The sequence below is a fragment of the Lycorma delicatula genome, chromosome 8, assembly GCF_047948215.1.
Source record: "Lycorma delicatula isolate Av1 chromosome 8, ASM4794821v1, whole genome shotgun sequence".
NCBI lineage: Eukaryota > Metazoa > Arthropoda > Insecta > Hemiptera > Fulgoridae > Lycorma > Lycorma delicatula.
In genome coordinates this window covers 62970578-62993513 of record NC_134462.1, presented here as the reverse complement: position 1 = coordinate 62993513, position 22936 = coordinate 62970578, and the positions used below count along the sequence as shown (strand labels likewise).

At 29.9% G+C, this 22936-nt stretch overlaps 1 protein-coding gene and 1 long non-coding RNA gene across 2 annotated transcripts in view; one reads left to right on the top strand and one right to left on the bottom strand.

The window, feature by feature from the left end:
* The window catches only part of LOC142328915 (inhibitory POU protein-like), a 184738-nt gene that overhangs the window by 37535 nt on the left and 124267 nt on the right, over positions 1-22936 (top strand). The window lies entirely within an intron of this gene.
* The window catches only part of LOC142328916 (uncharacterized), a 219848-nt gene that overhangs the window by 169592 nt on the left and 27320 nt on the right, over positions 1-22936 (bottom strand). The window contains exon 2 of the long non-coding RNA XR_012757383.1: positions 12563-12601. This is a non-coding gene — a long non-coding RNA (uncharacterized LOC142328916). The remainder of the gene's footprint in view (positions 1-12562; positions 12602-22936) is intronic.

Below are 22936 nucleotides of genomic sequence, written 5' to 3'. Positions count from 1 at the left end.
TTCCCAACAATAGATGTATAGCTGCCGCAACAGCTACAGTTAGTTATAAGGAAAAGTATGGTGATAGATTAAAACTTTAGGTTGACCTTTCATGACCACCTCTAAGCGATAAAAAAACCAGGGAAAATTTGGGAAGGATGTGTGTACGTACAAACGTTTTAAATGTGTATATATTATTATATATTATCACATGTTTACATATTTTGTTTCTAAAGTTCGTCTTTTAGAATTTTTAACTAAATTTGTTTAAAATGTTTATCTGAAATCGATTTCCAAAAACGTTTTTTATTTTGTATTTTATAATTGATTTTTAACAAATAATAAAATCATAAGGATTTGAAATAAAAATCTATCAAGGGAGAAGTTACGAAAGTTATGCTATTCTTTGCCGGCTTTTATAATAACTTATATTTTATAAATATATGTATATAGATTAAATGAACACAATTAAAAGCTTGATAAAATACTAACAAAATGAACATTACGGAACTTCACAAAATTTAACCTTTCCCTTTTACCCTCTCACCCTTTTCCCGCTCCTTTCCCTTTCCCCGCTCCTTTCCCTTTCCCCTTTTTCATTTTCCCCCATTCCAATTTTCCTTTTTCAGTTTCTTTTCCCCAATTTCACTTTAAAACGTCCATATTTAAAAAAACTTTTTAAATTAAAAAATTTGACTCAGAGGATCTCAGACTTTGAAAAACACTAAAATCTGTTGCGGAGGATATTTATATCTGAAAATAATATATATATATATATATATATATATTTTTTTACTAAATACTATAACAGCCGAAAAATTTATAAAATGTTAACCTTTAATTTATTATATTAGCTGAATAATAATAATAATAATGATGCTGTTTTATCGTAAATTAAATTGAAATTCATAAATTTATTTAAATGGTAAATTATATTTAAGTTACGCAGTTAGAATTATCTGTTTACGTAAGCGTAGAATACAGTAAAGACCTTTTATGTATATCCGTACGCTTATTTCGTATTGTAACACTGTGAAACCGTTTTCTACTATAGACAGTCGAGATTACTACCAGATAGAAGTTTTCTTTCGTTCACTAAAGTTTTCTAGAACCCTTGATAATTTAAATTTTGAAATTCTTTAAATTTCTTAATAGTTTTATTAAAAAACTTGTTTGTATATAAACATACTTTTTTATCTTTACCCGAAACGCACAAATCATTACGTGGTTTATTATAGCTTAACGGGCTGAAAACAGGATTACTGTCAGCTCATAGGCAGTCCCCCTAACAGATAATATCAAGAATGCACTAAGAATCAACATCCTTACCATACAGATCCTATCAGTCATACCTACATCCACAGAAACGATAACGGTGAAGAACGGATTAAAAGTAAGGAAAACCGGCGGGAGATGAGAAAGGACGATTTATCCATCCGGGTAATTTACTGTCTTAACTTCGAGGGATTTAACTTATCTTTATTGAGAACCGAAATAAATTGTTTTTCAAAGTTCCTAGCGAATTAAAACCGGCAATTGAAAATATTTTCTTTTTTAAACGGTAGAAAAAATACTAAAAACAACAAAGTTTTATATAATTCTCTTAATAAGTAATGGGACTTTTAAACTGCATTACCGTGAAAATTGAAAAACTATCATTTTTACATATAATATTCTCTTTAATTTCTATAGATTTTCTTCAAATAAATTGAAACTCTCAGGAATAACGAAGAAAATTTTCGTTTGACAAACTTAATAGAATATTAAACGCTATTTCTTCTTACTTTTAGTACGACGTAACGCTTCAGATTCAAGCTTTTCTTTTACATCGAACGAGGGAGTAAATTTTTAAAACAAAATTTACAAAAGTAATAATTAAAATAGTTTAAAGTAATAATTTTATCCATGTTGCAAATGATAACTAAATTAAAAATATTTATTAATAAAATATTTATTAATATGTATATATACTGAAAAAATAAATAATGTACATGATCATTTTAATATAACGGTAATTTAATAACGGTAATAACTAGTAGAGAGATGGTATTTGTGCTGTTGGGAGGTGGTTTTCTATTACACTATTAAGGTTTCCAGTTAACTGTATTTGTGTACTTGTATAACGACAATCAACCGATGTAACGTTCATTCGTGGGCAATAACGTGGCCAAAATGAAATTTCGAGCGGTAACATGGTTGCGGGAGCCGCTATGTAACAAGATTATTCTCGTTAACTGCCCGCGTATCATACACCGGTCTGGAACATTTCAAAAAATTTATTGCCTCCAGTTTTTACTACCTAAAACAACCTCACATGAATACTCTACAAAATGTAAGTTTATACCGTTCGCTTACTGAAACCTAACCAACACTTTTAACTCTTCCAGTTAATTTAAAATGAATATATACTATATATATTTCTAAAGTAACCTGCCAAGGTTCTTAATACCGTTCCCAATTCATTAATAATATTACTATAGATAAAATAATTAAAGAATGTAGTTTATTATTTAATTCAATCATCTTAATTTAAAAACGCATCTTATCCTTTACATTTCAATTACACTAACAAATATAAATAATAATTAATTTTTTTTTTAACGATTAATTGACCGTATAAACTCATTAATAAATATCCCAAATTAAATATTCATTAATACATTAATTAATTAAATTCAAGTGATTTTTATGAATTTTCTACTTTGTACATTTCCTTGCTGCTTCTTTTATGTTTGAGAAATAGTGATAATGTACATATGTTATATAAATTAGGTTCTCCAGAATCTGTTATAAATTAAAATAGTAAAAACGTGTCACTAGAAGAAAATCTGATAGCATTAAAAAAGCTGACAACACAGTTGTAAGACAACTGTGGGTGTTCTCTCTCTATCACACGCGCGCACGCACACACACAATACATTAAAAATATTTATCATTTTTTTAAATATAATATAGACTAACCCGGCGGATTAGTCTAGTGGTTAAACTGGTCATCGCAAAATCGGCTGATTTCCGAAGTCCTTGTAAAGGCAGTTGCTTTTATATGGATTTGAATATTAAACTGTGGATACCGGTGATTAGGTTTCAATTAACCACACGTCTCAGGAAAGGTCGATCTAAGTCTGTTCAGGACTACATATTTACCAGTATATTTACATTTATATTAGCAGCTGCAGGCCTGACAAACCGATAGCAGTAATTCAATTTGCCTATTAACATACACCCAGATCTGGTAGCAGCTGGAAAAACTGGTTGAAATAATTTAAATATAATATTTTTTCGTTTATCTCATTTAATGTTTCCTACTAAAGCGCGCACGTATGCGGTATTTAATTTGCGCTGGTGTGGAGGTATTAGCAACGACGTTCGACACTAATTAAATTAATGTAATTTCAAACTTACATAGAACAAATTTCGCTTGTACGGTGGGTAGACTGGTGTTGCCGCGAGGCTTAACGCACCACGTACCGAGTCAACCGGGCGATCGAGATCAAGACCCAGCCAAACAGTGTTACTTTTTATATTTTAAATATTATTCATTTATTTAATTCTACCGCTCACCTGTGATGTCACAACATAGAAGACGACTACAAAGCATTTGGCCGCTTTTGTTGCCAGCCCCTAGTTTTTTTTTTTTTTTTTTTTTTTTTTAGAAAATTGCATTTACAATTCATGCAATTAGTAATCCATTTAAGAAAGTATTATTAATCTTGGCTAAGTTTATGTTTTAACATTTACAAAAAGAAAAGAAGTTTAATTAACATTACAAACCACTTACACTGCTTACAATCAAAACACATTCATTTTCTTCACTTTTTAACAATGTATAATGAAAACTATTCGTTCTCAGATGATCTTTACAATTACAATTTTATTTTTTAATAAAGCTTATATTTAACAAAGTATATATTATAAAATGAAAGAAGATTCAAATAAATGATAATTTTGTTACTTTACATTTGCACATATAGACATTTTCATTAAAATCTAAATATGAGTTAATTTAAGTCGAAATTACATCACCTGTAGTCTGCAAAATGAAAGAATGCACCTATATTTGAACTGTAACAGTTTCGCAATAAAATATCAACAAAAAAGTGCTATATATACGAATCCAAACCTTGTTCTTTTCAACTTTAGTATATAATAAACTTATTCAAATAGAAATAAACGCAACGTTAAAATTCTCGAAGAAAACGCGGGAAGTAGGTTTTTGTTTATTTTTTATACGCTACATATGCTATTTTGGCCTCTAGAACTCTGAAAAAACTTTTATAATATCGAATGTATCACGAAATTCTCCCGGGACTTTCATAGCCTGTTCTACTCCTTTAATATTCCTTTCTTTGTAACCCTTACTACTAGTTATATAAAAGTATTCCTACTATATAACCTTTACTACTAACATGGTTCGTTTGCGAGTTACGGCTAATAAAAGATCTCGCTCGGATTTCAGCTATCCCGGTGAAATGAGGTCGTACAAATATTTTTAGGACGCTAATTAAGAGACAGAATTAATGAGTTTCTATGGTTTTGGATCTGAAAAATCGAATAAAATAATTCACAAAACTGTATCTGTAGTAGGTTTTAAGAAATCTGGGGTGAAAACCAATAAATTTGGGTAAAAACCTTGCTTTTTATGTTTGACGTACAGTAAATTTGTTAAATGGGAAATAAAACATAAAAGGCTTAAACAAAACTTATATAGAGCTTATTTCTGAACAAAATGGCATAAGATAAGTTGAATAAAACAAAGAAAAGTTAGAAAAATTCAAATTTTATTCAGAAACAGTATACCAGACCAAAGCGCATTGTAGTACCACTTTATAATAAATGTTCAAAAATGAGCCCGCCATTTTCAACGCATTTCTTGGCACGCTTCTGTACTGCTTTTGTTGCTCTTTTTAGTTCTCCAAGGCTGTTCTTAAGTTGCTCAGCCATTATCCATTATGCAAACAATTAATTCCTCACGTGAATGCATTTTTGTTTTGTATAAAATATTTTTCATCCATCCATGGACGCAAAATTCTACAGGTGTTAGATCAGGCGAACTTCGTGGCCTGGAATCTGGACTTCCACGACCGATCCATTTCTCACAAGGGAAATGATAATTTAAACCAGTGGAAACGGCACAGAGAAGTGGGAAAGCGACCATGGTGCTGGAAGTATATTTTGCGTCTCAGCCCTAGATGAACATATTCAAGCAGCTGCGGCAGTTCTTCAAGAAGAAAGTGTTTGAAGAAATGTTAAAGTTTGCGAAGTTCCGTAATGTTTTGTAATAAGTTTTTAATGTTCAGTATTAATTGTGATGATTTTGCAGCCATATCTCTTTTCCTTAAAAAGTTATTTTCTACCGACTTCTATGTTTAGAGAGGGGTTTCAATTGCTGTTGAGAGTGCTGTTGTTTTGCCAATTGAATTTATTTACATTCTGACTTTTAGAAAGTGAAAGGCTAATTTTGTGAAGTTCCGTAATGTAGTTGTTTAATATTTTATCAAACTTTCAATTGTGTTCATTTAATCTATATGTATATTCAAATCTAGCAATAGCAAAGCATTGCCGGGTCTGCTAGTCATTTAATAACTAATTCATAATAATTTAAATTTTAGTATTCATCTAAATTATTATATCGAAACTCATGTTTACAGTTGCACACACGAACGCGCACCCTGGTACATAAGGTAAAAAGGTAAAAAGACTGAAAGTTATTGTAAAATTTGTAGAAACTCGCCATAAGAGAACAGTAGATGTACTGCAGTCACATTTTTTTATTATATAGACATTTTTACTGATTGGCTGGAAGTGCATGAAATTAAACGTATAAAATTAAACATTTTTGCGCATTATTATTAACTCAAATTTTTCTCTAATATACCACGTATTATTATTATTATTATTTTGAAGTAAGTTTATTTCATTACTGCTGAAACTAAATAATTAACGAGTCATTGACCAGCTAATATATTATAATATATTTGATCTATTATTAACTGATTCATAAATATATATACATATATATAAATTACATATGTAACATGTAGTGCACTTTTTTTTACTATAATTATCTTTTTTTTAATAAACTTAATTTATACAACTTGCTATTTACGAAAAACAGCAGTTTGCAACCATTATACTATTTAAAATGTTGGTCTAAACAAAACAATTTCTTTTTTTTATAACGAATAGGTTTACACATGAGCTTAAATTAAATAATTAACTTACAGCTAAGAAATAATTTTAAAATATTAATAATTTTATAAGACTGAATTATTTATTAAAAGAAAGAAAATTTAAATTATTTGCTTTTATTCTGTTGTGGTCCTCCTAAAAAAAAAGAATGATAATGCACGTTTACAAGCAGATACCTTATTATATTCTTACGAATAGCCAAGGTTTTGTGATGTGCTTTTTAAAATACTTAGAAAAACTTTCTTAGGCTTATGGTTCCGTAGGGGAGAGTAATTCTCCTATGTTCTGGTTTATTATTCATAAAACCTTAAAAGAAAAAATTTTTACCTACGATATTACTGAAAATACAGAATAATTTCTAAAGGTTAAACCTATTTAAAAAAAAAAAACAAAAAGAAAAAAACCATAAATCACCAGTCGTATGCTCTACATATTCTCAAAATCAACGAATAGCGTAATATTCTTTTTTATATGAAGTTGATAGAATCTGTTTATTAATTACTGCAATAATTTTCTATTAAAACTTTTTGTTGTTATAATAATAGTCATCACAATTGTTTATGTAAGATTTATCTCATCGACAGCGAGATTTTTAACTAAAATTATTCACTTTACCAGATTATTATTATTCAATTATTAATTATTCAATTTAGCATTAAATTACGTATTATGTTAAATTAATTTTCTTTGTATCTCAAATTACATTTACAATTAGTTTCGTAGTTTAGAAACCATAAGTAAATTTCATGATTATCAAATTAAAAATGAGTTTTCCTTGAATTACATTAATTACTTTCTAGGTAACATACCAAAAGTAGCATAGACATTGATTAAGTCCAGCCGGTAATGAACTAGAAATCAATAAAACCACAACATAAAAATAAATAGTAACACAGCAACAAATAAGAAACATATTTTGATGATGCACAACTTAAGAAGAGAAGCCTCGTCCTAAGTATCACGATTAAGTTCCTACGTAAAATACATGTACACACCGGCTTGGTCTAGTGATGAATGCGTCTTCCAAAATCAGCTGATTTGGAAGTCGAGAGTTCCAGCGTTCAAGACCTAGTAAAGTCAGTTATTTTTACACGGAATTGAATACTAGATCGTGGATACCGGTGTTCTTTGGTGGTCGGGTTTCAATTAACCACACATCTCAGGAATGGTCGAACTGAGACTGTATTAGATTACACTTCATTTACACTCATATATATCATCCTCTGAAGTATTATCTGAATTGTAATTACCGGAGGCTAAACAGGAAAAAGAAAGGTCAAATACATGTACCCGCTTTAATTGCCTTACATCTTCCCCATTATCTCAAAGGTTAACAGATACATAGTTTACGTGGTGGTTAAAGTCTTATTTTGTACTTACTTGTAAATCGATCGACTTTTCTCGAACACACGGTAATCCTAAGTACTCGTGAATTTCGTTGTTCTGTACGAACCATGGCGCCTGTGTAATGCATCTCGCAAATTTATTCTAAAACGCTGGATAATTTCTATTTTGTTGATAACTGCCGTACCCCAGAGTTTGATTCCGTATGTCTAAACCGGTTTTAGAATAACTTTGTTAGATATGGAATAGTTGTAATTTCTTGCCTAATAATCAGTGTAGCTCCTTAAATCTGATACAGCTGTTTCCTTTTTTCCTTAATGTGAAACTTTCATGTTAGATTAATATCTAGATGAAAACCTAAATGCTGTACATTTTCAGCTCACGGGATGTAACCTCTATTTAAATGGATTTTTGGGCAGTCACCTCTTCTCATCGCGAATGAAATGTGAGAAGATTTCGTTTCAATGACTTTTACTTCCATCTCCTCAACCTCTCAGCTAGAAGGTCTAAACCAGATTGCAACTTAGTCGAGGCTTGAGTTAGATAGATCATCATCGATAGCTACGATTGCCGTGTCTTTGGCAAATGATACAACAGTGGTATTATCTGTGATTCAAAGGTCCGCAGTGAAGATGGAGACAGGGTAGATCCTAATACTGAGATCTGAGGAGAACCTAAGGAAGTGTCAATGAATTCAGATATCTCCTCGTTATATTTAATCTGAGAAGTTACTTTTAATAAAAATTATTTATTATTACCTTAGTTAACTATTAAATAAACAACGGAATAACTATTAAAAAATGCAACAGAATTTTGAAACAGTTACACATTTTCAATTCCAACAAATGCTAAAGGGATAAAATTATTTTCACTAAAATGAGATAAGGAATGCAGGGAAATGATTTAATGATATTCTTTTGAATGTGACCTTATGTTTCTAAAATTCCGGCTTATTTATAATTTTTTTTACTCAAGTTTAAGCAATTAGTATATAATATATATAATCATAATTATATTATACTATATGTAATATAGTAAATATATATATATATATATATATATATATATATAATATAGTAAAAAAAAATTTTAAATCGGTTTAACGCATTTAATTAACGCATATTTTTCAACAGATTTTCTTGATTTTTTTGCGTGAAAATACATTGAATAGTAGAACGACGTTAGAATACGTACAGATTTACTCTATAATAATCTAATAATCATCAAAGTTTGGTACTGAAAAAACAAAAAGATTATAATACACCTTCAAATTGTTTAATTAAAACAGGTATTTTTCATTCAAAAATAAATTGAGATGACCACCAGAAAAACTTTCTTTACATCGAAGGAGATAAAATTTGAGAAAAAAGGTTTGTCATACATAAAAATAGTTTACATACAAATGAAATTGAAATTCATAGCCTTTTTTCTGTTTGAAGTCGATTAAAAATACAAATTTCCGCGCTCCCAAAATATATCTACTAAGCAAATTGTAGTTCAATTCAAGTAGATCAAAATGATTACTAAAAATAACTTATATAACAAGAATATAGTGTTAATAATAATAATTTAACAATTAAATAATAAACGGGAATATTAATTATTAAAGATTTCGTAATAATTCTGAGAATTAATTAAATTACTTTCAATGTTCGATCATTTCAACGATTTCAATTACCATAATTATAAAAAAAATTATTTTCATTCGAATATCTTCGTTTGCTAAACTCAAAAATACAATTTTAAATTGTTTAACAGATTTTTTCAACGGAAAATTGAAAAGTGATAACTAAATAGCCAAATTTGACTAGTTAAAATACTTTCAACTATTTATATTTGATATTTCCAGACAAATAAAACAAAATATGTTTAAAATCAGTGACTTTTTCTTTTCCTTTTATAAAATACGTGTCAAAAGATTTAAAGATCTTATTTATGCGTTTAGAGAGTAGAAACTGACGTTTTTAAAAATTACTTACGATTAATTCTTTGATACTCAGAATATTCAAAACTTACCAAGAAAAATTATATACTTTACGTACAAAAACAACAAAACTGTACAATGAAATTAATTTTTAACGTACAAAACGATCAACATAAGAAAACATTCAAAACATAAAATGTTGAATACCCTGATTTTGTTAGACGAGATGTAACAAATAATAATAATAATATTTATAATATTATTAAATAAAAATAATAATTAATTATGAGGTTAGATGTGAAGAGCATCGTTTATTGTTAAGTATCGGTTTAATTATTATTAAGACAAATATATAAATCGTTTTCAAACAGTAACAATATAAAGGGGGGAAATCCCCCCTTAGGTCATTATCCTAACCGGAATTCAGTCGCAACGGGTAGTGTATATTACACAAGCGGTCGACTTTACTACGTAGAAAAGAGGTTAAAGGTGTTATAGCATGAAGGGGAGAACGGTAAAGACAGAACGAGATAGAATAACAAGGAAAGAGAAGGTAGAGGAAAGTTTGAAGTAATTCATTTAGCCACTTTCTTAATAGGCTGAGGGTGGACCAATAGCGGTAAGGAAACCACAAATCGGACCGACCCCCTTTGCAATAAACCGAGAATTGGTACTGGGATGGCGCAAGCACAAATAAGGCTCGCGATAAAATGCGCGGAGGTGTTTCCTACCCGCCCAATTCCCCCTTTTTCCTGTAAAGATGCGTTTTGTTTCCTACAAAAATAAAATATACTTGAAACAGTTCCAAAAACAAGATAGAATTATGTGGAATTTAAGCTTGTTTCATTTTAACAACCTTTTCGCAGAATTTAACGTATTTAGTGAATAAATTTTTAATTAGTTGTGTTCTACATATTTTCTTTTTTTACAAACACTTTAAAAAATAAAAATTACATTACCTAAAATTAGGTGATATGTTTGTGTTAGATATTTATTAGATTAGCGAGATCAAACTTTTCCCTTTTCCTTCTCTCACATTCTACATATCTGATGATTATATATATATTTATAACAAAAATCAATTTAAACTGATAAACATTTATAACTAGTTTTCCTTGTTGAAATATTAACGGAAAAATGTAAAAGAATTAGCAAGTTGTATTTTATATATCAATATTAATTCTTCTAATAAACAAAATAAATAATAAAAACGACTTCAAAAAGTATGCTTCAAACTATAAATAAAACTTTTCCCATCTGTTTAAAATTTGGACTTTTAAGAAATTTTTCCAAGATTAATAAAAAAAATTACCATTCTAGAAAACATGATAATTTTTTAAGATCTAAATTAAATTTTTAAAAATAATAAAAAAATACAAAAAAAAAAATAAATAGGGTCTTCTCATAAAAAAGTTAACTCTAAAAAAAAGGTTTTTTTTAAATTCCTTTATTTACTTATTCTCATAAAAAAGTTAACTCTAAAAAAAGTTTTTTTTTGGAATTCCTTTATTTACCTACACAGCTTCTACAATGAATTTAAAAAAAATTAGCATTATATTTTAGATTTTAAAAATATGTCAATGTATAATTTTTCTGTCAAATTAACAGTTACCTATTTAGATTAGGTGATAAAAGTATGAATAGTATATATATATGTAATTACTATTTTAATTTTCTAACACTTTCAATTATTCTACTACATAAAACTTCAAATCAAATTAAGTAAAAAACCTTAAAGAATAAAAACAAAATAAATCCATTCTGATTAAATGCATTAACTTTTAAAATTATTTTCAGGGAACTAAATTAAATACTATTTCATGTAAAAGGCTATTAAAGATACTATAAACTCTATCAACAGATTTTTATTGTTATTAGACGCGGACTTCTGTAACTGAGTTCTATCCTTCCATCCGGAAGATTTTGGGTTCAAATCCCAGACAAAGCAAAATTTATCTATCATTAAACAACTGTAATTGGTTATTTCTCTACAGTTTCTAGTGAAATTAGATAGACAAAAAAATTACTTTATTTATTTCTAATTTAACAAAACGAATCAGTGAGTTTGCTACACTTTTTCACTGATATTTGTTAAAAAAAATTCAATAATCTTTCTAAAATGTTATTTTTTAAAGAGTAATGTACTGTAGTCTTTTTTACTGTATATAAAACAATAAATAAAAAAAAAATATAACAGATGATGCATTTATCTATAAATTATAAAAAATGACTAATATCCGCTATTGGTTTAATAATGCGATTTTAGATACTATACTTTTTAAAAAGTAAAATTGCTTGTATTCTAAAAACATAAAATAATTCTCTAATAATATCAAAATATTTAAAAACTTGCTTTATACTTTTTAGTCATACTTTAATCAAATTGATTCATTGCATGTGTTTAATTTGGATTAATCAACCGTAGCCGAGTGAATCGTCAGGAACTGTGTCTCAACATACTGCCCGCCAAAAATCATTGTGTATATAAAATGTCAAATTCAAAATCAAAAAATCTCCAGTACCAAGTTTTCGTCATTTTTTTATGTCAAACGGATATCGGATTTGTCATCTGTGACCTCAAAACCCCTGCATAGCCGTTTTGCAGATTTCACAATTTTTTACATCCACACCCTTAATTTCCACTCTTAATTTATACCTGTACAAGAGGATGTTTGCTAAAGTAATGGTGGGATATTGTATTGTCACCCGACCTTAGCAATTGTGCAAAATTTCATCAATCGGCAATGTCAGGAAGTATGTTAAATTAAGAATGCAAGATTTGAGGACAAACATGAAAAAAAACAATGCGAGTTAAAGAAAAGCAAGTAAAAAACATGAAATTTATTTTCATATAATAATATATTGAGATAATTATTATTATACATGAGAAAATTATAACTTAAATAATTTTTTTTCAATATTGAGAGGGTGGTAAAAAATTTAAAAAATTCTGTTCGTTACTATTGCTTCAATCGTTCATTGATTGACAAAGATAACCTTTTAATATATATTTATAAAAAAAAAAAAAAATAGAATATCTAAAACTTAGTTTTATTTTCTTTAAGTTTAAAACAGAATTTAGTTAAGAATAACCTTATTCGATTATAAAAGGTATTATTTACTTACCTAACAATTTGTAAAAGTGCTGAGGTCTTTCAGGATAACCTAGAAACAAAATTAAAAATTGATTAATTAAATTTCTGCAAGTTGAACTTAAAATTTTATGTATTTTTCATGGATCCTCACATAACTACTTTTTCTCGCATTTATTATTATTATTAAAACTTTGTACATATTTCTGTATTTTTTTTTTTCTTAATGATATCGCCACATAAGCTTGAAGCTTGTGATTGGAATATGGAAATGGAATTTTGTAGTATATGAAAAATGCCAGGCCTGAGATAGATTCGATTCCGGGACCTCTGAAAGGGGCCTGAAACACCGAGACGCTACCACTCCGCCACGGAGATCGGCAAGGATATTAACCAGGAAGATATTAGGAGAAAAAATGCCGTAGTCGGGAATGAAACCAGAGACTAACTGATCAAAAACCCCTGCGTTCTAATCTATATACCAAAACTGGCCAGCAAGGTGATGTATCAGAAAGCCTTCAGATTACACATGATGACTTTATAATTATGCAATACTAAGCGAAGATGGTAACAAAAAAAAAAAATATCTTCAGATTGTCTGAGGACCATATAATTAAAAAGCTTCCATTGATATTACCTGAAAGAAACTTGTCCGAATTCATCAACTTAAACTTCCCCCATAAATTAAGAAAAAGACATCAAATAAATAAATAATAATCCATAAATCCATAAATAGTAAACTTAATCTAATATAAAAGCAATATGTACGTGTCGAATTGAAAACCGGTTTATTAAACTGTTAAAATGCGTTAAATAATAATTATTATGTATATCAGGAATTTTAAGTAAAAGGTTTTGTTCAACTAGACTCATGAGAGTCATATTTATATTCTATGGTACTGAAAGTTAATAAATATTTTATCAAAATAACCAATGAAAAATCTTAAATTTGTTAAACAGTCAATAAGTGTTGGCAATTTGTTTTTTTATTTTGCCGATCAATTCTAAAATTCGAGAATTAAAGAAGAGTTGAGATAGCATTATGTTTTTAATTTGTAATACAATTTTGTTTCATTTTCTTTTTTTTTGTTATTTTATTTGTCCAAGAATTACTCTAATCGTCCTTCAGTAAGTTTATTCCAGATAATGTTAATACTAGATCGTGGATACCGGTGTTATTTGGTGGTTTGGTTTCAATTAACCTCACATCTCAGAAATGGTCGACCTGAGACTGTACAAAACTACACTTAACTTACACTCATACATATCATCCTCTAAAGTAATACCTGATAGTGATACCCGGAGGCTAAACAGTAAAAAAAAAGGTAACGTTAATAGAAGACTTTTTATTCAATGAAAAATTATATAGTCACTTATACAGTTATAACATATCTGTAATTTTTTTACATTGTTCTTACTTAATATTGATTGGTATATCTTAATCGGCCGTCAATAAACCAATCCAGTTCTGCAAAATATCACAGTATTATTTTAGTATTTTCATATGAAATACCTTATTCATGTGAGTGGTTTGTTTTCTGTATGTCTATCCCTATTTTAAATTTAAAGGCATAAAACATATAATTAATTAAAAAAAGAACCTAAAATACTGCAGTCAATTTTTATTTTTTAAGCGAACATTTTGAAGTCAAAAAAGAACCATTTTGAAGTAAAAAAAGAACCTGAAATACTGCAGTCAATTTTTATTTTTTAAGCGAACATTATTAAGTCACAAAGTCTTTGTGACTTAATAATATTTTTGTCTTTTATCTTTAATAGTACTTTTGTATTGTCTCTAATAATACTTTTTTCTTCCTCGCCTACCTGTGTGGTAGGAGTAGGGCGGATGCCCTAACTGCGGCGACCCGGATATCCCAGAACACATGGTGTTCTGCTGCCCTCAGTGGGGTGAATACCGCCTATCTTGCTCGGCGATTACCGGACCGCTCAGCGTGGAGAACATTATCGGCACCATGTTGCAGAGCCCAAAAATCAAAAGAGTTTTGATACCATTGCCGGGTTCGTGGCGAGGGTTCTTCAGAAAAAGGATCGGGGGAGGACTCGCGGATGAGGGACAGCCCTCTTCGGAGCTGTAGTTCGCACGTGCTTGCACGAGGGTGCGGTAGCAGTGTGGCCCGGGGAATCTCGCACTCCAGAGCAAAAAGGACAGAGTTCCCGGAGTGGGAATCCAGGGACGGCATAGTCGGGCCTGGTGGATCCTACTCTGGGGATTTGGGGCGGGCGCAAAGTGAGATCGGACCGGCGGGCCGAGACGTGAAGGCCCGTTAAGAGTAAATGACACCTGGGTTGTGTAATACTTAACTACAGGATCCGGCCCGGGGGAAAAGAAGAAAAAGAGATTAAAAAAAAAAGTTAATATTAAATCAGGCACCAAAAAGGCGAAAATTAAACCCCAGTTAAATTGTAAACTTTAATTTTTCGTAATTAATGTCGTTTTGTAGTTAAATTTATTTCTTTTGTTTATAATATAGTTGAATTTTGTTAATAAGTTTTCATATTTCTAATAATTCATACTACCATGGGTAAAATTAATTTTCCTTACAAAAACTTTAACAAATGATAAGAAAAAAAGTTATTCATCTTTGTTAAAGTTTTAGTTATAACAAAAGAATTTGACGAAAAAAATTGCGAACAATATGGCTGGTTGAATATCCCGAAATTTGCAGAGCTTAAAATTTAACCTCTCCTCTAGAGATAAAGTGAAACAATATTACTAGCCGTACTGCCTTACTTTTCTTTCACCTGTTCAGTTATTTTATTATCAAAAGAAAAATAATTAAAAAAAATTTTTATATTTTTTTAACTTAATTGTAAAATAGGAAAATTCACAACCCGATCATATGATATTTTATCTTAAGATGTAATAAAACGTACTTAACAAAACCTATAATGACGATATTTTGGGACGTTTAGAGAAAAAAATTAACTGTTAAAATATTTTTAAATTTATATTCTACCATTGTAATAAGTGATGGAAACTACTTCCATGCTGATAATTAGTAATAAAAGTATATAAAAAAACAAAAGGTTTAAGTCAATACGTAGAAAAACTTACACAACTTTTATTGTTTAGAATATTTTACCACCTATCTTCTGATAAAGATAATCCTACCATCCTGATAATGCCACATTTAGAAAAAATAACTATTCAAATAGTCTAAAATTTCCAAAGGAAAAAATCTATTGATTTATGGACTCTTGTATTTTACAAATAAACAAGGTGATCTTTTATTTTCCATTAAATTTAATTTATATTACAATCAAAAAGGGTAGCCCAAGTTATGAAATGCTTAACTGATCTCTTAACTCAATTAATAAAAATTTAATAATATAGAAATGATTAATAGTTTTCATTCTAATTCGTGAAGGAAGTAAAAACAGGCATACAATTTTCGACTGCATAATTTTCGCGATCTACTATAATAATTTGTCATATCTGCTACCCACAAATAAATGAGATATCAGTTTGCTCACTTCAAAATCCTGACATTTTATTTAATATAGCACAATTCCATAAAACTAATATTTCCGGGCTTCTAATGATTAAAATATTTAAGTAGAAAAGTTTTTGGAATTTTCAAAGGCAAAATTTTTAAATTTATTTATTTTTTGAGTAAACATATATATCAAATTTCATTACACCTCAGTTTTTTCTTACGACATTAACTTTATTGAAAAAACACAAAATGGCAGACAGAAGGAAAGTGAAGCGAAATTGAGTATTTGTCCACGTGAACGATTTTGTTATTTTGATGTCCAGAATCAGTTCATTACAAATTGGCCAAAACCTCTCGGGATACTATGTATATACAATCATACATAATTTTGCAACCTAGTTTAATATGTTTTAACTATTTGTCCTTAAGAAAATCGGGGAAAACCAACATTCGGCGGGATTCAAATGATCAATAATAATACTTTTCTAACTGGAATATTACAAATATAACAACCGGTAATAAAAAAAGGTTATAGGTGATTCATAATCACATCTTTTAGAATTTAATTTTAACTATTTTTTTTGTCCTATCGATAGTAGTTTTGTTAATCAGATAATAATTTAACTTAAGTAATGCACTTTATATATAAATACGAAAGTTTGTGGGACTGTCTCTTTGCAATAATATCACGCGAGAACCAACCATCCATTGTTTTCAAATTTTCAGGATATATTTTTGTTATCCCAGGAAAAATGTTTAAGCCATAGATCCTTTCTTTTCACCTAAAGGAGGCCTTAGCTCCTTTGGGTGTGAAGTTGTGAATTAGAAATATTTATTAAAGAAAAAATTAATCCTTTTGATTCATTATTATATTTCTTTCATCATAGTTACAGGGTAACAGAAATATGATGATGTAAAATGAATGTTTTTCTTTAAAGAATATCTGTAAAATATTTAATACTTTCACAACCACGAGGATAACGAACGCTTTGGGGATACAGAGCGTGCAGTCCTGACTGGCTAGTTTTAAATCAATTTAATGTAATTGCAAAATAAAGGACTAATCCTAAAATTTATTTTATCAGTTTTTCAAAATGGAAATTATTCAAAGTGGGAGCTAAAATATGAACGTTTCATGTACTTTAATTTTAGTTGTTTTGAACTACCTAATAGTTTACCTTAGAACAGAATTGAATTTCTCCTAATTTTAAAAATATTTTAAGATATTAGTTTTTCGAACATGATACCGTTTGGTATTATAACTACTACCTATAATTTAAAAAAAAAAAAAACTTACCAAATTCCAGTTTAATTTCATCGAGCGCTTTCGGCTATTCTGCCATTTTCAAGAGGAATATAATAACTATGATTAAAATTATACAACTACCATTATTGAATTATATATATAACAATTGACGTCATTTTATTTTAAGCATGGTATTTTGTATAAGCAGATAAACAATAATAATTGACTAAATTGATCCCTCAATTTACAGAGCTCATAACAATTGACAAACTATTACGATACGGACGTAGTCACTTAAACTTAAACTTTAACTTTTGACAAATAATAAAATGACGGTGAATTGTTTTATATATATAATTCAATTATGGTAGTTTTATAATTTTAACCATAATTATATTCCTCTTGAAGATGGCAGAATAGCCGAAAGTGCTCGAGGAAATCAAACTGGAATTTGTTAACATGTTTTTTAAAACTAATATATGTAATATTTAAAAAAATCAAAGATTTTAAATAACGATTAAATATTTAACAAAAAATAAATAGTATAGAAGGAAATAAGCACGATTGTAACGGATTATAATAATTTTCAATTTATTATTTAGATAGGAAACTTTTAAACCGTTCACAAATGCCGGGAAGTTTAGCAATACCGTTGCCAACATTTTTGTCTGTGAAATCAGATTGAAAAAAGTAATAATAATAATTAAAGAAAACTGTAATATAATAACAGTACCTGATTAATGAAAAGTACCTGTTATTATGATGAATATAAAAGAAAAATATCAGGAATATTTAACAGGTAATATACCTGATAAATATGTTTATCAGGTATACAGTACCTGTATAATATCAGCTAATAATAATTAAAGAAACTGTATAACTACAAGAGAGTTTAAACAGTTTTCTAAATTTTATAAAATTAAATAGTTAAAGTGTAACCTGTCAGTCAATCATTTCCTGTAATATTGTAAATTAAATAATATGACATAATGAAGACGTTAAGATGAAGATGAGGGTTGAATCTTCGTGGTAAGATTAATGGCTGACAGTTTCCCCAAACTAAACCTAAATTGTCGGGTGGATAAATTAATTACCACCATCTTAACGTCTTTCATTAATTAATTAACAGACTTAGTTTTAATTATTATTTATAATAGTAATAAAAATTAATCTATTAAATTAGAGTGTATTTTAATCTAAAAAGTGCACGTATTTTGTGTTATAAATGAACGTTTCAAATTTTAAAAGTAACGACATAAAAATAAATTTAAAAATAATAATTAAATGAATATAACCGGTATTTTTAAGAGATGAGAATAAATTTTAAATGTAGTTACTTTAATTTACCGCAAGTCTTCATATCAAAATGCCCATTTGTTTTTATCTACCGATATTTGTTTAAAACTCAAGAACCGCCGCGCCAGTCTGATTAAATTGTTTTTACCAATATATTTACTGAACCTTAATGATGATTTTAGGCGTAAATTTATCCAGATAACTCCATTACTGGGTGAACATTAAAGTATAAAAAGAGAGCATATAGTAATTTACCTACCAATATATGTGATATTCATAATTTTCTTCCCTAAGTATTGTTCTGTAATAATCCCATTATTGCTGACTAAATCATGTCTTTATTCTTTTATGGCTGCACGATTCGCGCATAAAAATATAGGCGCCTTAACACGCCTTTTTATATTCGTCATAAAAAGGATTGGTTATACAGAAAACGTCATTACCCTTAGAGAAAGAAACTCTAATTAGTGTATTTTGTACCTCTAGAGCTTTAAATGTGTTATGATCATAAGAAAGACTGGAACAAATAATGCAAAGCAACAAATTAATGTGCTTTTTCTTTTGAGAAACAACACGCATACGCATTGCTTCTATCATCCGGATGTATCGCATAAATGTAATTAATATCACAGTATTTATCAGGTAATAATCTATACTGTAATTGCTAAAACAATCTAATACCAAGCAATGATGATGGAAAATGAATTAAAAATACCTTCAAATCGTTTATGAAGTTAATGCAGTTTTCCATTTTAAAAAATCCAGTTATGTAATCTGGAAAAAATCGAGACCACCAGAAGATAATAGAAAAAAAATCAAAATCGATTAATCTCATTAAGAGTAAGACTTGAACATGCGTATGAATCGAATTAAAATCTAATTTTTTTGAATTTGGTAAAACATTCAGTTTGATTCGATTTAAAGGGGATTTTATCATCCTCCCCTTTTGGAAAAAACTAATTTTTAATAAATTACTTGAGTACATATTATAACAACATTTCAAAGCAAATAGAATTTCCGAAAATTTTGTCACTAGAAAATTTTTTTAAATTTTAAATTAGAACTTACTCCACTGTAGTTGAAAGTATATTTTATGTGATATATATTTTAGGTTACGATTATAAGGAGAGAAAAATTAACTGTAATAAAAATTTAATACTATTGTTTCAATTTATAATTTAAAAAAAATTTCAATTCTGTAAATATTTATACTAAATAGATTATATAAGTTCAGTTTATTGTGGTTGCTTCAGAATATAATACATGGATTCTTAAGGAGAGATACAGGAAAGGTAATACGTACTAGCCTAATATAATGCTCATGCATGTAGCAGTTTACTTGTATACCTAAAAACATTGTAATTGAGAATTTAAACTTCTTACGTTAGCTTTTTTTTTTTAACAAATATAGTCTATATTCCTCTACATATAGTTCCAATCCTCTTTAAATTAGTACAGGACATTACTGATCTGATGGAGGGAGTGGGGTGCACGTGGAGCTTAGATGTGGAAGCTAGTGTCGATCACTCCGCGACATGTGCCGACTTATTGCAAGGCCCCGTGGATCTGGGACTTGGCTCGGCGCGGGAAGGCGAAAGTCGTTGTCAGGTCCTGGCTGTGTAGTCTTCTGCCCGTAATTTATCTGGGGAAGACAGGGGCAGTTCGATTGATCCGTGACCAGTGGTGTTGCAGAACAACTCAGCAGAGACGTTGTGAAGAAGATCGAGGGCACGACTGCGGCATTAACTGGGAAGGGTGGTAAGAGGACTCATGTTGTTGTCAAGGACTTAGATGTACTTACAACGAGGGATGAGTTCATGAAGGAGCTTCGTAAGGTCATGGGGAGTCAGTGTTCGTGAAAATTCTGTCTATGCGGCCGGCCTGCGGGTCAACACAGGTGGTTACTTTGGCCGTGCCACCTCTTCTTGCAGAGAAATTACTATCCGACGGGCGTATTCGCATTGGCTGGGTGGCCTGTCGGGTGACTCCAAGTGCCTCAGATCACCTTTGCTTTCGGTGTTGGGGTATAGGGCATAGGGCCAAGTTTTATCTTGGCTCAGACCGGCGTGATCATTGTTTTACCTGCGGTATGGCCGACAACATAAGGAGGCAAACAAGAACCCCGCTATCTGTCATGTACATCGCACGGACATGCACCCAGGAGTCGAGGATGTAAGATGGCCCCACCTGCACCAGCGCCATGAATATGTGCACAGCTGCGCTGTGGTATCTGCAAGGGACAGCCTCATCTTCGATGATCGGATGGGGACTCTCATGCATTGCCGTTGGAGGGAAAGTAAAACCGTAGTCCCGGTGGGGGATCACTTAGGTGTTCCTCATTAATTGCGAGCGTTAAGACCGGAGTCCCAGTGAGGGGAACCCTTTGGGATCCCCTCATTTGAGTCATGGCAAGCAAGAAAGACCTAGTCCCGGCTGCCTGGGCGGGGCCTTCTGCCCTTCCGAGGTAGTTTGAAGCGATGGCACCCCTTGGAGCTGAGCGTATGCTTAGTTGTGAATCCGGCTCCAAGGGGCGGGGAAATCGAAGGAGAATAAAAAAAAGTATAATATATATATATATATATATATATATATATAGTTTGTAAGTAGGAGATAGATACGCGTTTTACCTTAACTCCATTCATACTTAATTGTTACTCTTGTGGTGGCAGTATTAATAGTATTAACTAACGTATTAACAACATAAACAGAAATAGACAAATTTAAGTTTTTTTTTATATTTGTAATAGCGAATCATTTAAAGTTAACGTAATTTGAATGATTTTCTTTAAAAGAGTTATTATTGACATAATAAACTATATCAAAAGGAACTGGTTAAATCAAACAAAATATTATAAAATTTTATATGTTGTAAACATAAAATAAAAATTTACTGCGCTGTATATCTATACTTTAAAGTCGCTATTACAAAAATTTATAGTGATATTAAATTTATTAGTAAACCTTTTCCTTAGATGTTATTTATGAGTAAATTACATGCCTATCTGATATAACTTAAATATATTAGAATATTATCCGCAACCCACTTCAATAGGTTTATAAAAATTCATTAGTATCAAGTATCGCATGTTTAACTGATAAATTCCTTTTTCAATATATTTTGATAAAATATATTCCTAGCACTGATATTAAACTTCAAAATAGACGAGAATTTTCTTTTACTTTTTTGACTACAGCGATATAACTAGCTATAACGGGAAAGTATATAGATCGATCAAAAAATAATTTAAAAAAATTTGTCTTTTTTAAATTTTGTCTGAAAGAGCATTACTTAATAAACTTATTTTAGAGTGACAAAGAGTATACCCGTTTTTGAATGAACACGACACAAGTAATTTTTCACCAAACTTTATTATGTTGGCTGGAATATGTGGAGAAACACATACTATTTATGTTAGGTGGCAAAAATTACATCTGGAAGGTGATTTCCACGTTCCCTGATTCATGTTTCAAGTCGAGAAATGAAGCTGACCCACTCCCGTTCTAGTGTCACCTGCGTGATATGTTGTCCTCCCCACGAATACCTGTCTTCAGTCGCTGTAGTGTACAGGGTTTCTCGACGTACACCCGCATCTTTGAGTATACCCACAGAAAGAAGTCACACACACTCAGGTTGGGAGATCGAAGGGGCTAAGGAACACCTCCAAACCTGGAAATTCGAATCCCCGCCTCTCACATACGCATCGTACGTGAAACGCGGTGTTCCTCTGACCACTCAGGCATGGTAACTGAAATAAATGGCAATAGTTCACACACATGGGACGACAAAAAAATTACAGGTTAGAGTAACTGTTCGGTTCATTCCAAAATGCGTACACATCTCTGTCACTCCGTATAAATATTATTTTTATATTGTTTAACAGTTTGTTATTGTTTAACAAAAATAAATATTTTTATATTTATTTTTTGGCGTGACATCTGTACGTACGTGTCTCGCATAACTCAAAAACGATTAGCCGTAGAATGTTGAAATTTTGGATTTAGGACTGTTGTAACATCTAGTTGCGCACCTCCTTTTTATTCAATCGACTGGATCAAAAGTATTCAAAAAAGCCCAAAATCAAAAGAAATTGGAATTTTTTACTTTTTTTAACTGCAGTAATCAGCCCTCATTGAGAACTTTTCAACGATATGTTATAATTGGTATTTATTTTAATTGGTTCCAGAGTTACAGCCAAATAAATTTTTAATTAATGAAATGTCTGGACGTACAAGGAAAGGCACATCGGTTCGAATCCGACTTCATTTCTTTTTAATTTAAATATATTCATTTATTAATAATTTATTAATCTCTGATTGTAAAAAAATGTGTATATGTAATTTAACAGGCGTACAAGAAAGTCATGTGTTGTCCACATCAGATTTTTTTATTAAAATTTTTCTGGAAAAT